Raw genomic sequence first — 14,380 nt, forward strand, 5'->3', positions numbered from 1 at the left:
GTTGTTGTGACAATTTAATAGTGACAATAATGATAGCTAACACTCATTGGATGTTTATGATTTGCCATGCACTGTCATAAGCCCTTTACTTATACCACTAAATCTCACTTTACAGAGGAGGGGTCAGAGCACAAGAGACTGAGTAGCTTACCCAAGACCAAGCACTGGGAACAAATAACTTAATTCACTGTGGGGCACCAGTCCCTTGTGAGCAAACTTCCCCAAAATGGGCATGGACTCACTGTTTTGAAAAATACATTTTCCCTCTTTCCTCTAGAATAAGAATAATATTTACTCTTCACAACATCATGTGGGCTTAGGCGAGGTTTAGTGGCATAATCCTATCTATGAAGGAATCCACTAATAAAGAATTACTGGAATGCAGAAAGGAGATGTTCCACTTCTCTTCAGTTGTAGTAATTGCATTAAGTGAGGAGATACATGCAAAGCTCTTAGTGTGGTACTCTGTGCATACTACATGCTCAATGAACAGTCACTATTACTACAGAAGCGAATGTGCAGAGGGGCAGTGCAAAGGTGAGCCAGGTTTGTCACATCACACGTGCACACAAACGTGGACACACTCAAGATTGCAGTCATCTCGAAGTTCAGACACAGTGAATTGTGATCCACTTCAGTCAGAAAGTAACTGGGTTGTTTATAGTATTAAAAACTAGGAAAGAATGAAACTGGACCCCTATCTTCCACCATATACAAGAATCAACTCAAAGTGGATGAAAGACTTGACTGTGAGAACTGAAACCATAAAACTTCTAGAAAAAACAGATGGTAAGCTCCATGACATGGGTCTCGGTGATGATTTTTTGGATTTGAAACCAAACGCAAAAATAAACAAGTGGGACTGCATCAAACTAAAAAGGTTCTGCACAGCAAAAGGAACCACCAACGAAATGAAAAGGCAATCTACTAAATGGGAGAAAATATTTGCAAATCACATATATGATAAGGGGTTGATATCCAAAATATACAAGGAACTCATACAAGTCAATAGCAAAAACATCCCACAAATAACCCAATTGTAAAATGGACAGAGGACCTCAACAGACATTCTTCCAAAGAAGACATGCAGATGGCCAACAGACACATGAAAAGATGCTCGACATCTCTAATCATCGGGGAAATGCACATCCAAACCCCATGAGATATCATCTCACTCCTGTTATGACGTCTATTATCAAAAAGATGAGAGGGCCGGCCCCGTGGCTTAGCGGTTAAGTGCTCGCGCTCCGCTACTGGCGGCCCCGGTTCGGATCCCGGGCGCACACCGACGCACCGCTTCTCTGGCCATGCTGAGGCCGCATCTCACATACAGCAACTAGAAGGATGTGCAGCTATGACACACAACTATCTACTGGGGTCCTGGGGAAAAAAAGGAGGAGGATTGGCAATAGATGTTAGCTCAGAGCCGGTATTCCTCAGCAAAATGAGGAGGATTAGCATGGATGTTAGCTCAGGGCTGATCTTCCTCACAAAAAAAAAAGATGAGAGAGAGCAAATGCTGATGCGGAGACAAGAGAACCCTTGTGCTCTATTGGGGGAATGTAAACTGGTACAGCCACTATGAAGTTTCCTCAAAAAATTAAAAATGGAGCTGCCATATGTTCCAGCAATTCCACTTCTCAGTATTTATCCAAAGGAAACGGAATCACTATCTCAAAGAGCTATCTATACTCCCATGTTAATTGCAGCATTCTTCACAATAGCCCAGATATGGAAACAACCCAGGTGTCAGTTAACATATGAATGGATAAAGAAAATGTGGTATCTGTATAGAGTGGAATATTATTCAGCCTTAAAGAAGAAAATCCTGTCATTTGTGATATGCATAAAACTGGAGGGCATCGTGCTAAGTGAAATAAGCCAGACAGAAAGAAACAAACACCACATGGTATCACTTATATGTGAAATCTAAAACAAAAATTGAACTCATAGAAACAAGAGAGTAGAACGGTGATTGCCAGGGGCTAGGGGTGGGGAAAATGGAGAGAGGCTGGTACAAGGTACAAACTTTCAGTTGTAAGATGAATAAGGGCTGAGGATCTAATGTATAACACGGTGACTATAGTTGATAACACTGTATTATGTAATTGAAATTTGCTAAGAGAGTAGAACTTAAAGGGTTCTCACCAAAAAAAAAAAAAAAAGGTAAACGTGAGGTTATGGTGTGTTAATTAACTCAACGATGGGAATCCCTTCACAATGTGTACATATATCAAATCATCACATTGCACACTTTAAATACATTGCAATTTTATTTGTCAATTATACCTCAATAAAGCTGAAGAAAAAAAAAGAGAGGGAAGGAGGGAAGAAGGAGTGAGATGGGGACAGAGAAACAGGAAACATACCTTAAAAAAGTAGCCAAACGTTCTAGTCCTCAAATCCTGGAAAGTGGAGTTCAGAGGTCTCAGGTCCTAAGTGGGGGAGGGGGTGTTGCCTGTATGTGAAGATGTTACCAGACCAAGGCAGACAGGAGTAACGGGATTATAGCGGCTTTGCCCCTGACAGGGTCAATTTTAACCGAACATTCCAGGCTGACTCACTCTGTGGTCCTTGTTCTTTACTCCTGCTGTGGGGGAAACCTGGAGCATGCTTCCCACAGGCCGTCCAGAGTGAGGGTCTCAGCAGAGAAGCCAGAGCCGGAGCCGGAGCTTGGCTGGGTTTCCGCACACAGCTGGTGCGTTCATTAGCAGTTCCTGACTCTCTCTCCGCACCAGTCTGCACACGGGCAGCTTGGCATTTGTTTTTGCAAATCCTCTTTTTCACTTTTTTTTTGGCTTTTGAAAGACAAGCATTGACACTTTCCAAAGAGAAAGAAAATCGCTTCCAGCACTAAGGGAAGAATCTGAGGAGCTCTACGGAGGATCTGGGAAGTTCCACCAGCCCTCGTTCACAGGGGATCCATCCCACACCTTCCTGCAGCTGATGAGAATGGAGGCCATCTCCAGTCTACCCACAGTGTGCCCAGGCCTCACCCCTGCCCTCTGACCTGAAGTTCCCCTGCGAGATCCACCTAACTCGGCTTGTGGGTGCCACACTGTTACAGAAAAAAGGGCGACACTGACACCAACACAGCCCTGATTGCTTCAGCTTTTTTGCAGGGTTGGGGGGATTTTCTAAACCAGCAACAAATGGCATATTTTGGTGGGGTTTTCCATTCATGCACTGAAAGGAGACACGAGATTTAACTAGGAATTGTTCAAGGGTAGACTTTCTTATACTGCCATTCTGGGATCTTGAATGAACTCAACATAGCGGAGCTTTCTCAACATTGTAAATCTCTTCCGATTGTCAACTCTCCCACACATACAGGAATCTCTCCCTGTCCCTTTCCTTAACTGGGCCAGACAGAATGTGAATTTCAGCTTTTCCCTGCTCTCTAACCTTTCTTCTCATTTGATAGCCCTTTTCCTCCAGGTTATGACAGTGGATCTGATGATGCAAAGTGAAAGATCTTCATATCCTGAGCCTCACGGATAAGGTTCTATGTGCGACTATTAAAGTAGTTGTGTGTCTTGGGCTTGAATTAAGAGAATCTAAGCTGGAAGGACAAAGATTAAAAGAGATAGAAAAAGATTCCTCTTGTTAAAGTAAATTAATTAGTTGGATTTATATGAGGAGACAGAAGGGAGGAAGCCAGGCTGTGTCCCATATTAATAACTCACTTGGGAGAAGCCAGATTGGATTGAAAGCAAAAGACAAGCGGGGGTGGGGGACGCCGCACCACCTTACAAGAGAAGTCGCCTTGGTTTTCCTCTCTTTGCACCCGTAACCGCTCCACACACAAGCACACATCCTCATTCCTGACATGAAGTGATGTCATCTTTCTTTTTGACTGACCTACCAGACTACATTAACCCCCCGCAGCGTGAGGGCCAGCGGGAGGGTGCTCAAGGGACTTCAGGCCTGTGAATAAATGATGACCCAGTGGGCAGGGGCGGCTGTCTAGATACATTCAGGATGCATTCAAGCAATTAGCCGGAAGGGGAGTGAGAGCAGTTTCCAGTCCCCGAGAAGGACCAGGCCATGCCTGGCACAGGTGAGGAACTCTACAGCCCATGGCTGGTGACAGCCACTGAGCAAAACGCTGCACATGAAAGGAGCCTGGAGTCCACCCCCTTGGCCTTATTTGATACCGGTGCCATTCAGGGGGGATTTCAGGATCATGGGAGCTATGAAACTGATTACTTCCGCAAACCATTGTACTAGACCCAGCCTTGTCACAGATGATTTCAAATCGTGGTTTGCAAACTGGTGTCCCACTGGCTGAATCTGGCCCATGGATGCTTTTTGCTTGGCCAGACCAATTCATTTTGGGCCAATATTAAAGAATCAAGAGACTTCACAAAAAGTGGCAAGTCTGGAGCTGCTGCGCTGGCATTCCTGCATGACACCAATCTGCTGAAGCTGAGTACCAGCTTTTCTCTTACACCAGCCATGTTGTCTCCAGTTTGCCACAGTCTTCACCACTCCCTATTACATTACTCCCAACCCACTGCACTCATTTACATCTACCTGGGCCCCTGTGGGCATTTGAGTTTGTGACCTCTACTTTAAATGGCTTCTGAGTTAGGTTCAACCAGAAATAAAAGGTTAAATTCCAGAACTCCTAAGCACAGTTTGCACATGGCTACTTCTCAGTTCCTGCTCCTGAGAGGTTTGCCTATAGCCTTGCATGGGGGCCTAGTGTAAACACACCCACAACTCTCTGTGAGGCTGCCACCTACAGAGACGCAGAGAGGCATCTGGAACACACATTCAGCTGTTTCAGCCTGGTCAGGTAGAACAGAGGGGGATCTGAGCATGAGTTTAAATGCAGTGGCAACTGCAGACTTGGGCAGTACTGTGATCACCAGAATAAGAACAGTCAAAAATGTCACAAACTAAATAAAATGCCAGCCAAGAAGCCTCTGAGATCCAGAAACTGCTTGGCATATTTTGTGACACTCACTTCACATTAGCTTGAGATGTGAGAAATGGCCCCTAACGTGTAAGAATGGCCTAGCCAAGGTCCACGGTTCTGACTTCTCCGAACAGGTGCCAGCCTCCTTCCCTGATGTTCCCTGCTGCTCACTCAAGTCAATAAAGCTTTGTCTAGATGTTTTTCCTTTTTCAGATCACTTCCCATTGGAAATGTCATTTCAAGACAAAAGAAAGGGCTCCGATGACTTAGGGAAACCATCGTGCATCTTCTATGAAACCTCCTCCTCCTTCTCATCCTCCTCCAAACCCTTGGACACTTTGCACCTCTTGCTTTTAATCGCTCTTCTTCACCTTCCCAATTACTCAGCCCAAATGGGAATGAAGTGCTAAGTGGCTGCTCTGCCCTCCTCTCAGCCAGGCCACATTTTGGTGCTCCTAAAAGGCATCTTCCAGCCTGCTCTTGACACAGAGCCCTGTGTCAGCAACCCCTTTGCTGAAACTAAAAGATAGGGCATGTTTTTAAAAGAAGGCTGAGAAACCACAACAACAGTGCCCCAAATGAGACTGTAACAGACTGCGGTGAAAAGTACCTGGTATAGGACCCGAGAATGAATAGTTCACTCACACACGGAATTAACCCTACCTCATTTCATGCTTCCCTGCCCCCATCCCCCCTACTCTTGATTCTCTCCAGGCTGGAGATGGCTGGAGTCATTCAGGTGTGCATTTTAATCCCTCTAGGAAACTTCTGCTCTGTTTGGATCACAGAAAGTGGGAGCAGTTGGATAAGCTTGTGCTCACTGCCCTCGGGAAGGGGTGTCATGGAAGCTGACAGTCCTTGGGGGACCAGCCACCCCCGTGGAAATGACGGCCAAATGTCCTTCCACTGATACTGGAGGCCAGAGGTAGAGCAACTTGGGATTTAAAAGAAATCCCAAGAAAGAAAACTCTTTCTAGTTTCACAGCACTCATTTTTCTTTAAAGTTTCTTTTTTTTCCAACTTCCTTAATCACATCACCACCAACAGCAACAACAACCTCCTTAACCTCATCAAAAAAATAAAAATCGTCTTTTCTAACTCTGCTCTTGGAAGGCAGGCAGAAGTAGGCACGCCTACTGCCTTAAAGTCACCTCTTCTGTCCCCCAGGACATCACAGAGAGCAGTGTTGTCTTCTCCTTGTATCCCAGGCACAGAGCCACACAGGGAGGCCTGGTCCCTGGAAGCTCGGTTCACACCCGCGTTGCACTGGCGGACCTTTCTCCCTCGTGAGCTCAGTGGGAAGAGTGGAGCTGATCAGGAAACACATGCACAGGTGCAGGGCAAGCTGAAAGAGGATGTGAGCACACCTGTGCACGTAGTATTTTCTTGGTTATGGTTTAAAATAAGTACTGTGTGTCTTAAAGGCAATGTCATTGAAAGAAAATGGTACACTCCAAGGCAAAAGAAAATCTCGGTTTTGCCTTAAGAAACTTGTTCCTGTCGTTATGGTAATTTCTAAAAGAATTCTTTCGACATTGTCCAATAGAACTTTCTGTATTGATGGAAATGTTCTCTACCTGCGTTGTCCAATATGATAGCCACTGGCCGCACATGGCCCTTGAACACTTGAGTCATGACTAGTGTGACTGAGGCACTGCATTTTCAACTTTATTTAAGTTTCATTAATTTAAATTTAAATAGCCACATGTGCCTAGTGGCTCCTGTATTGGACGATGCAAGACCAGATGTCAAGACAGCCTATTCGCTGTTCCATTCCTTTTGTTTTCTTTTTTTTTTACCAGTCTTAAGTATGTCTAACTCCAAACACTTCCTCCAGAGATTCTCTCAGTATTATCAACAGTGAGGAAGGAAGGAAGCAGACACGGGATTAAGCTCCTCCAGGCGCCAGCCCTGGGAAGGTGCTTCCACATGTGAACCTCATGCATGTGTGGTTAGAACTGCCCCACTGTCTGTAAATGACGTATCCCCACTTCACAGCTGAGGAACCTGAAGGTGATACATTTCGGTAAGTGGCCGAGAGTCACGAGATGAGCAGCCGGCACGTGAGTCTTCGGATCCAGGTCAGCAGTCTTTCCATTATGAATAAGTGGTGCCATTCCCAATGCTACCCCACTTCACAGAGAGGGAAAAAGTCATGAATTACGGAAGAAAGTCCAGGAGTGAGTGGTAGGCAGAGAGTTTGTGTGCACCTGGAAGTACTCAATGGAGGAACATCCCCTGGACTTGCCTTCCTGGAGCCAGTGGTGTGACAGGCAAGTCTGGAACGACCAGTTCAAGGTAGCTTTCACTGTGCCTGAAACCTTTGAGGTGCATATTAGGCAAAAACAGTGTCCAGAGCAAGAAATTTGGAATACTTCCAAAATGAAATGTCCTAAGAGTCGGGGAGAAGGCACCCTTCATCCAAAATAACTCAGTGCTTGACTCTGGGGGAAGGTAGGAGAATTACCAAGGTTTGGGCAAGTTGAAAGGGGTGTTTTTTCTCTTCCCAGGCAACAGCTAGACTCCCTGGCTACATGCTAACCAGGAGGCTGTGAGAAGAAAGTGCTTCTCTGCTGGTAGCTGTTCACCAGAGAAGTTTCCTAGAAGGTGCTGTTGACTGTAATTAGACCTCGGCTCTGAGAGGGTTTGTCTCATTCCGGTCCTGCAAATGCCGCTGACAGCTGCTGCCTGGCATTCTCTCCTGAGACAGGCTCAGCTGCTCCTGCGCCCAGAACCCTCCCTTGGCTTGGTATTCCGGGCAGGGGCTGAGGGTGGAGGGAGAGGGCACACTAGGCCCTGGGAGGAGGCAGTGGCCTTGGCCAGGCGGCTTTCCCAGCATGCATCTGCCCTGCCCAGGCAGGTCCTTCAGCGACTCCTGGTCCCTTGCTGGCTGTTCACTTTCTACACCAATGGGCTCCAAGGTGACAAGTTCAATTCAAGTTCTGTCAGACCTGCATTTTCTTCCTGACCTACTTTCCGGCTCCTCCGTGGGGCTGGAACAAAGCCCCACTCTGTTCCCTGTTCAGACCCGTCTTTTGCCTGAGCTGGTGCAGAAGCCCAGGCCTTTGCCAGGCTTTTTGCCTTGAATTCCTGACAAGCGTTGATGGGAAAAGAAAAAACAAGAAGGAAAAGTCCTCTCGGAAAACAGAGTGCAGCTCTCCCACAGATGCCAATTCTGGCGGGAGCAAATGCTTCTGTGGGTAAGGAGAGAGATCGAAAGGCTGTGCTTCTCCATTCCCACCCCTCCCCGACCCCCAACCCGGCCTCCCAGGAGCCGTGAGAAGCAACGGAGGCAGCGCCAGCAGCATGAGCCCAGAGCGTCCAAGAAGCTGCTCCGCTGCACTTAGTGGCTCTGCTGAGGCCCCGCGGCAGTTCTCCCCCCACCCCGGGAACCACCCTGGGGCGAGCTGCTCCAGGAAAGTTCTGGGGCACCGCCCGTGGGTCTGGCACCACCACAAGGTTTCTCAGGCTTACGGCCACAAGGTGACCGAGGAGCCAGCGAGGCAGCACCTGTGAAGACGCTTTGTGGTCTGTGAGGCCAATGTCAGATCTGCAAATAAACGTGCGCCAACCTGACACAGGAAGAGGCGAGCTGTACAGAATAGCGACAAAATCTTAGCCTCTTTCAGCCATGTACAGCTGTGTACACGCACCAAGGGTCTACTTGTCCTGAGACCTGTGAGACAGGCACTGTCATCCCCCATTTCATCGTAATGAGGTATAGGGCGGGGCACAGCTAGTGGGTCAGGCTGGGACTCGCACCCACACGTGTGCCCAGAGCTCACACCCATGTGCACCTCCTCCCCGCACGCTCACTCCCCCCCCATCTCCATCTCACACTCTAAGGACACTTGGTCTGCTGTGTCCTCTGCAGTGCTCCGTCAGCCCTCTCCTCCCGCTCCACCAAACCCCAGCCGAGACCACTCTGGCCGGGCCCTTCCACATGAGCTGAAGCAACAGGCTCCCGCAACACCCTCCCCACTTCAGCTATCCCGAGTTTCTTCTCCTAAGAGGATATGGGCAAGCGTGTCCCAAACGCCACCTCGCGGGCAGCTGCTGTGCTGGCCCACTAGGCCCTGCTGAACGACACCCTCCAGTCCCGCAAGTCTCTCCGGGTCCCGGGTGCACGTCCTACCCGTCCTGTTCAAGGGGTGAGAGGCGAGGGGAAGCTTCCTCTCAGGTGAGAGGAGGGCAGTCCACAAGGAAACTCGTTCTGGTTTCATCCTCCTTCCTGCTCTGTCTGCTGCTACGTGAGCAGGGGGCTCGGAGCGGTCAAGTCTATCTTGCAACCGTGAGGGAATTCGCCTCTGACACTAAGGATAAAAACGTGGAAAAAGAGCCAGCCCTGATGGCCTAGTGGTTACAGTTTGGGGCGCTCTGCTTCAGCAGCCTGGGCTGGGTTCCTGGGCACTGAACCACACCACCCGCCTGTCAGTAGCCATGCTGCAGTGGCAGCTCCCATGGAAGACCTAGAAGGACTTACAACTAGAATGTACAACTATGCACTGGGGCTTTGGGAAGAGAAAAAAAAGAGGAAGATTGGCAACATATGTTAGCTCAGGGTGAATCTTTCCCAGCAAAAAAAAAAAAAGTTACTGGCAAACTGTAAAAAAAAAAAAGTGGAAAGAAAAGTGCCAGGAACTTGACGATGTCACTGAGCTGCTGCACCGACCCTGGAGCTGCCGAGTTGCAGATTTGCCATTTGATGAAGAGCATTTTAACTTAGTTATTGACCTACCACTACATAGGTTTTCTGTCACTTGCAGCCAAAAGCACCTAACTAATGGACGTGCCTAAACAGCCCTCCAGAAAGGGTGCTGAATGGCCCCCCTGACTCACACACCCACTCCTCTCCCCAAGAGGCTCCAGGAAAGACAATCTGGCCGTCATCCTGCCCCACTTCCCGGCCTTTCCATCACTCCTCCTCCTGCAGGGAAAATCTCTCCCCAGATCTTCACAGGCTAACTCAAAATCACCTTGACAGAGAGAAGGCCCCTGACCACTCAACCTGACTAGCCGCCCAGTGACTCTCTCTCCTACACACTGTGTGTTTCCTGTGTAGAACGTCTTACTCTACACAAGTATCTTAATTGTTTAAAATCTCTCCACACTCAACAGTTTGCTGTCTTACTCACCTAGAACATCGCTGGGCTCATAGCAAGTGTCCAGACATTGGTGTGCAACCTGCTGCTGTGTTTGTCACGGTGTCTCAGTGGGTCCTCTGTCCTCCTCTTCCTCCTCTCCCTCCTCCTCCTCCTCTCCCTCTCCTCCTCCACCTCCTCCTCCTCCTGCTCCTCTTCTTCCTCTTCTTTTCTTCCTTCTTCTCCTTCTTCTCTTCTTCTTCCTCATTTTTCTTTTCTTCCTCCTTCTCTTCTTTCTTCGAAATCTTCTTCCTTCAATTCTGACTGACGCCCTTCATGCCTACATTGATGGTACAGATGAGCTCTTTTCCAAATTCATCTTCCCAAATTGTTAGAATTGCTGCCTGTGTTCCACAGCTAAAATCCCAGTTTGATCATCTCCAGTGAGACTCAGTTTTTAGAGTTTCATGGTAAATTGGCATGCTTTGGTGGAATGACAATGTGAGAATGTTTTAAGCTTCTTGTATTCATTTCACTATATCATTACTGTGGTTTTCAGTCTTTCAGACATTTTAATTTATGCTTAATTATGCTCATTCCCAGAGGCTCCCTAAAGCAAATGACACAATTTTTTTAAATCAAATAAATAATACACATGAGGCCTGCTAAGACTTGATAGAAGCCTGTCCGATCAGCTGAAGAGAATGACTTTTATCAGAGGGTCTCAGAAACACGCGTTTGGTAGAGTCAACCCCTTCTGCTCTGGCATTTCTAGACACTCAAGAAAAATCTTCGAAGCCTGGAAAGATAGAATCTCTGCCAACCCTGTACCCTACCCAGCCTCTCCTCTCAGTTGGGATGGAATCTGCTAAACCTGATCATTCTTAGTGATCAGTTTACTATGCAGAAGGATAATTGTGGTTCATCTTCCTTCCAAAGGAGGCAACATGGAGCCCATCTGGCTGCTTTGGTAAAAGGAGAAAGAGGCTCTGTCATAGTCAGTTCAGGCTGCTCTAACAAAATACCGTAGACCAGGTGTTTTGAACAAAAGACATTTATTTCTCAAAGTTCTGGGAGAGTCCAAGGACCCTTCCGAGGAGGCTGGGAAGTCCAAGATGATGGTGCTGGCAGATTCAGTATCTGTGGAGAGCTCTCTTCCTGGTTTCAGATGGCCGTCTTCTCCTTACGTCCTCACATGGCCTTTCCTTGATGTGTACACGTTGGAGGAGAGAGAGAGATCTCATTTCTGACCTTCGTTTTATAAGGGCATTAATCCCATCATGAGGCCCTTTCCTCATGACCTCATGTAACCCTAATTACCTCCCAAAGTCTTCACCTCCAAAAACCATCACATTAGGGGTTAGGGCTTCAATATAGGAATGGGGGGTGGGGCACAAGCATTCAGTCCATAGCAGGCTCTCCTGCCACTGTGTAATAATGACAAGAATCAATGTAAGACTGGGGCACTGGGCATCTCTTTCTAGGGAACCTGGGACCTTTCAGCTGTGATGAGCGGCTGCTGATTCAAACTGTCCAGACCTCATTGCCCTTCTTCTGCTACACTTTGCACTCTTCCCTAGTTGTGAACAGTTTTAGAAGGACTCTCAATTAAGGCTCTTCACTCTTATCTAGCCAAGAGGTTGGCATGAGGCCCAAGCTGGCTCTACCAGATTCTCGTGGGAATTTTAATCTTGAACAGAACAGGAACATAAATTGAAGACCAAACACTGGTACTTCCCTAAAGAGACTGTCCATTACTTCCTGCTACTTAAATTCTCTGGTTCCAGTACTTTCTGATACTTGGTCTTCAGCTTTGGCTTTTACTAAATGACTACTACATATCCTTCAATTAACTGTATTTTCCCTTGTAAGTCGCTGGTTTATATCTGTAACTTACAATAAAAGGACCCTAAATTATAGACTTCTTGAACAATGAAGCTCAGAGCCCTACATCTGCTGCACCACTGAGGCCTCACGATATGTCTGTGTTATACGTCCTGCTAACTCTGGTAATCAGCGTGAAAAAGGCCCAAATAATTGCAAAGAAGCCCTGGGTCACCCTCTCTCTGGTCTGTCATCTCATTCTCGGGTAGAAAGCACAAATGGCAGCTGCAGAGGCAGAGGGAAAAGAGTCGTAACAAGAATCTCATCTGTCCTAAACGCCATGAGTGAAATAAGGAAACTGTTCACAGCACCTGACTCACAGGATTACTGCAGGTCAGCCATCGATGTAGATAGAAAGAAAATAACTGGCGTAAGCTCCTTGAAACTTCTGCCTACAGCTTCCCCAAGGAGGCCCTGAGGAGCTTCAGATGGCACTTGAACAGCCCCGGCTTAGTAATGAGAGCTGACGTTCTGGTGTGTTGTGCAAAAGACACTGCCCTCCTGGAACAACGGAAAGCACTTTAATCAGCCAAAAAGTTGCTACTGTAAAAAGACGGAGGCGCTAGCATAACTCCCCATGTCTTGTTTCTCTACCATTGCTATGCCAGCTTCTGCTACCCACACTGCCCCGTGGCATCAGCTATGCCCTCCTCGTTACTGCTACGTGCTCATCGCTGTGTCAGAAAACCCGGCTGATTAACGGAGACCTGAGCTGAAGGCTGCGTGGGTTTCAAGTTGCTTATGCACACAATTCACAGTCCATGTGTGAGGAGCTCCCTCCTTCCTTCAAATCCCCTGTGAGTCTGGAAAGTGGGAAATTGTCTTTGAATTGTCTCTGGCTTCTCACTGACGAGTCAAACCCCAGGGTGCCTGTGGAATACTTGATCAGTCGTAAACTCAAAACAACCGTCACAGAGAAAGATAAAAGGTTAAAACCACCAGCAAGGCCCCCAAGTATACAGCTGGAGAGATGGGAACGGTAAGCTGAGAGAAGACTCAGACCCCTCAAGCAGAAGCTAAAGATAAAACAAAGCATGTTTCAGGCCCAAGGCAGAGAATTAAAAATGGAGCAGGTTCCGTTCTGAGAGGGGATTGTGAGGTCTCCTTCTCTGCACTCCACCACCAGCCCTATCGTCCTGTCTGGGGTCCAGTCTTACCTGCCGACATGCTGTGTTTTCCTTGGTCCCCTTGTTTCGAGCTGATACCAATGCCCTGTTACTAATAAGTGTGGGTACCAGTGTCATCAACAGACAATATTTTCAAAGCAATAATCATAAGAAACTTTGGTGAGGCATCAGACCCTAAGGGATTTGGGTTTGCACATTGGCACATGTATGCAGACCCCTTTGTACTACAAATGGCCAAACACATCCTTTAACATGTTTTCGGAATTTACAGGCTGGAATATGACCAGGTGATGCACCCTTCCTGAGGACATCCTTCATCAATTTTCTGGTCCATGTGGCATATAAAGACCTGGCCCTTGTGCCCTGACTCAAGATATCTCTGAAAATCCATTCCAGCTCCAGAGTGCCCTGTAAAAAATGGTAAAAATATGCTATGGCTGTGTTGCTGTTTAACATCTCCCTCTGCTCAAGCCTGTTATTTACTTCCTCAACAATGTTGATCCTGAGAGCACTCCCCATAAACTTATTGCATTAAAATTAAAAAAGAAAAAAAGCTGAAATAGACTGAAGTGGTCTTGAAATCCAACCTCTCACCCAGTCACTGTGGAAATCCCCTCCGTGATATCCTTAAGAGAGAATCTAATGGCCTTCCTTGAGCCTTCCCAGTGTTGGGGTTCCACATTCTCACGTAGGAGTTAAGAGAGGTGGTGCCACATTGGAGAAGGTAAATCTCTGACACCAGAGTAGCCACCGAACTCTGTACCTTGGTGAACTAGGGCCCAGAAAAAGAGAAGAGCTTCTTGGAAAGGGCAAAAAGATGATGTGCAAAGGTATTAAAATGTGATGGTGCAGTAAGTTTGAGTGTCCAAAAGCTGGCAGAGAAAAACCATCAAATGGTACTCAGGCATCCTTTTCCTTATAAAGTTGAGCTAATAAAGGAATGAATGCAGTGGGCCATTAGGCCAGAAGTGGTGTAGAAACAACACAGGGAATTTATGATAAAAGGCCAAGGAAATGGGCAAGAAAAAAGGAACTAAGAATACAAGGACACTGCAGAGAGAACATTAACGAGCATCACGTCCCTGGCTTATCTCCTTTGCACACTGAACGCCCAGAAGATTCCAGCAGAGCTCAGCGGTGAAGCCTGACACAGAGAGAGTCTGGCTTCTCACATGTCTAATATAGTAGGGAAAGTAGAAGGAGAGGCTCTGAAACATGGAACCAGCCAATTTCTAGTAGTCAATCAGGATGCTAATCTTTGCGGTACGTCTGCAGACGTGGTCGTCAGAATTATGACGATGGCCTCAACTGCTCTGGGCCATGCCAAGATGAAGAATAAAGGAGCTGGGGATGACATGCCATAG

This window comes from Diceros bicornis, chromosome 10 (genome assembly GCF_020826845.1).
Source record: "Diceros bicornis minor isolate mBicDic1 chromosome 10, mDicBic1.mat.cur, whole genome shotgun sequence".
NCBI lineage: Eukaryota > Metazoa > Chordata > Mammalia > Perissodactyla > Rhinocerotidae > Diceros > Diceros bicornis.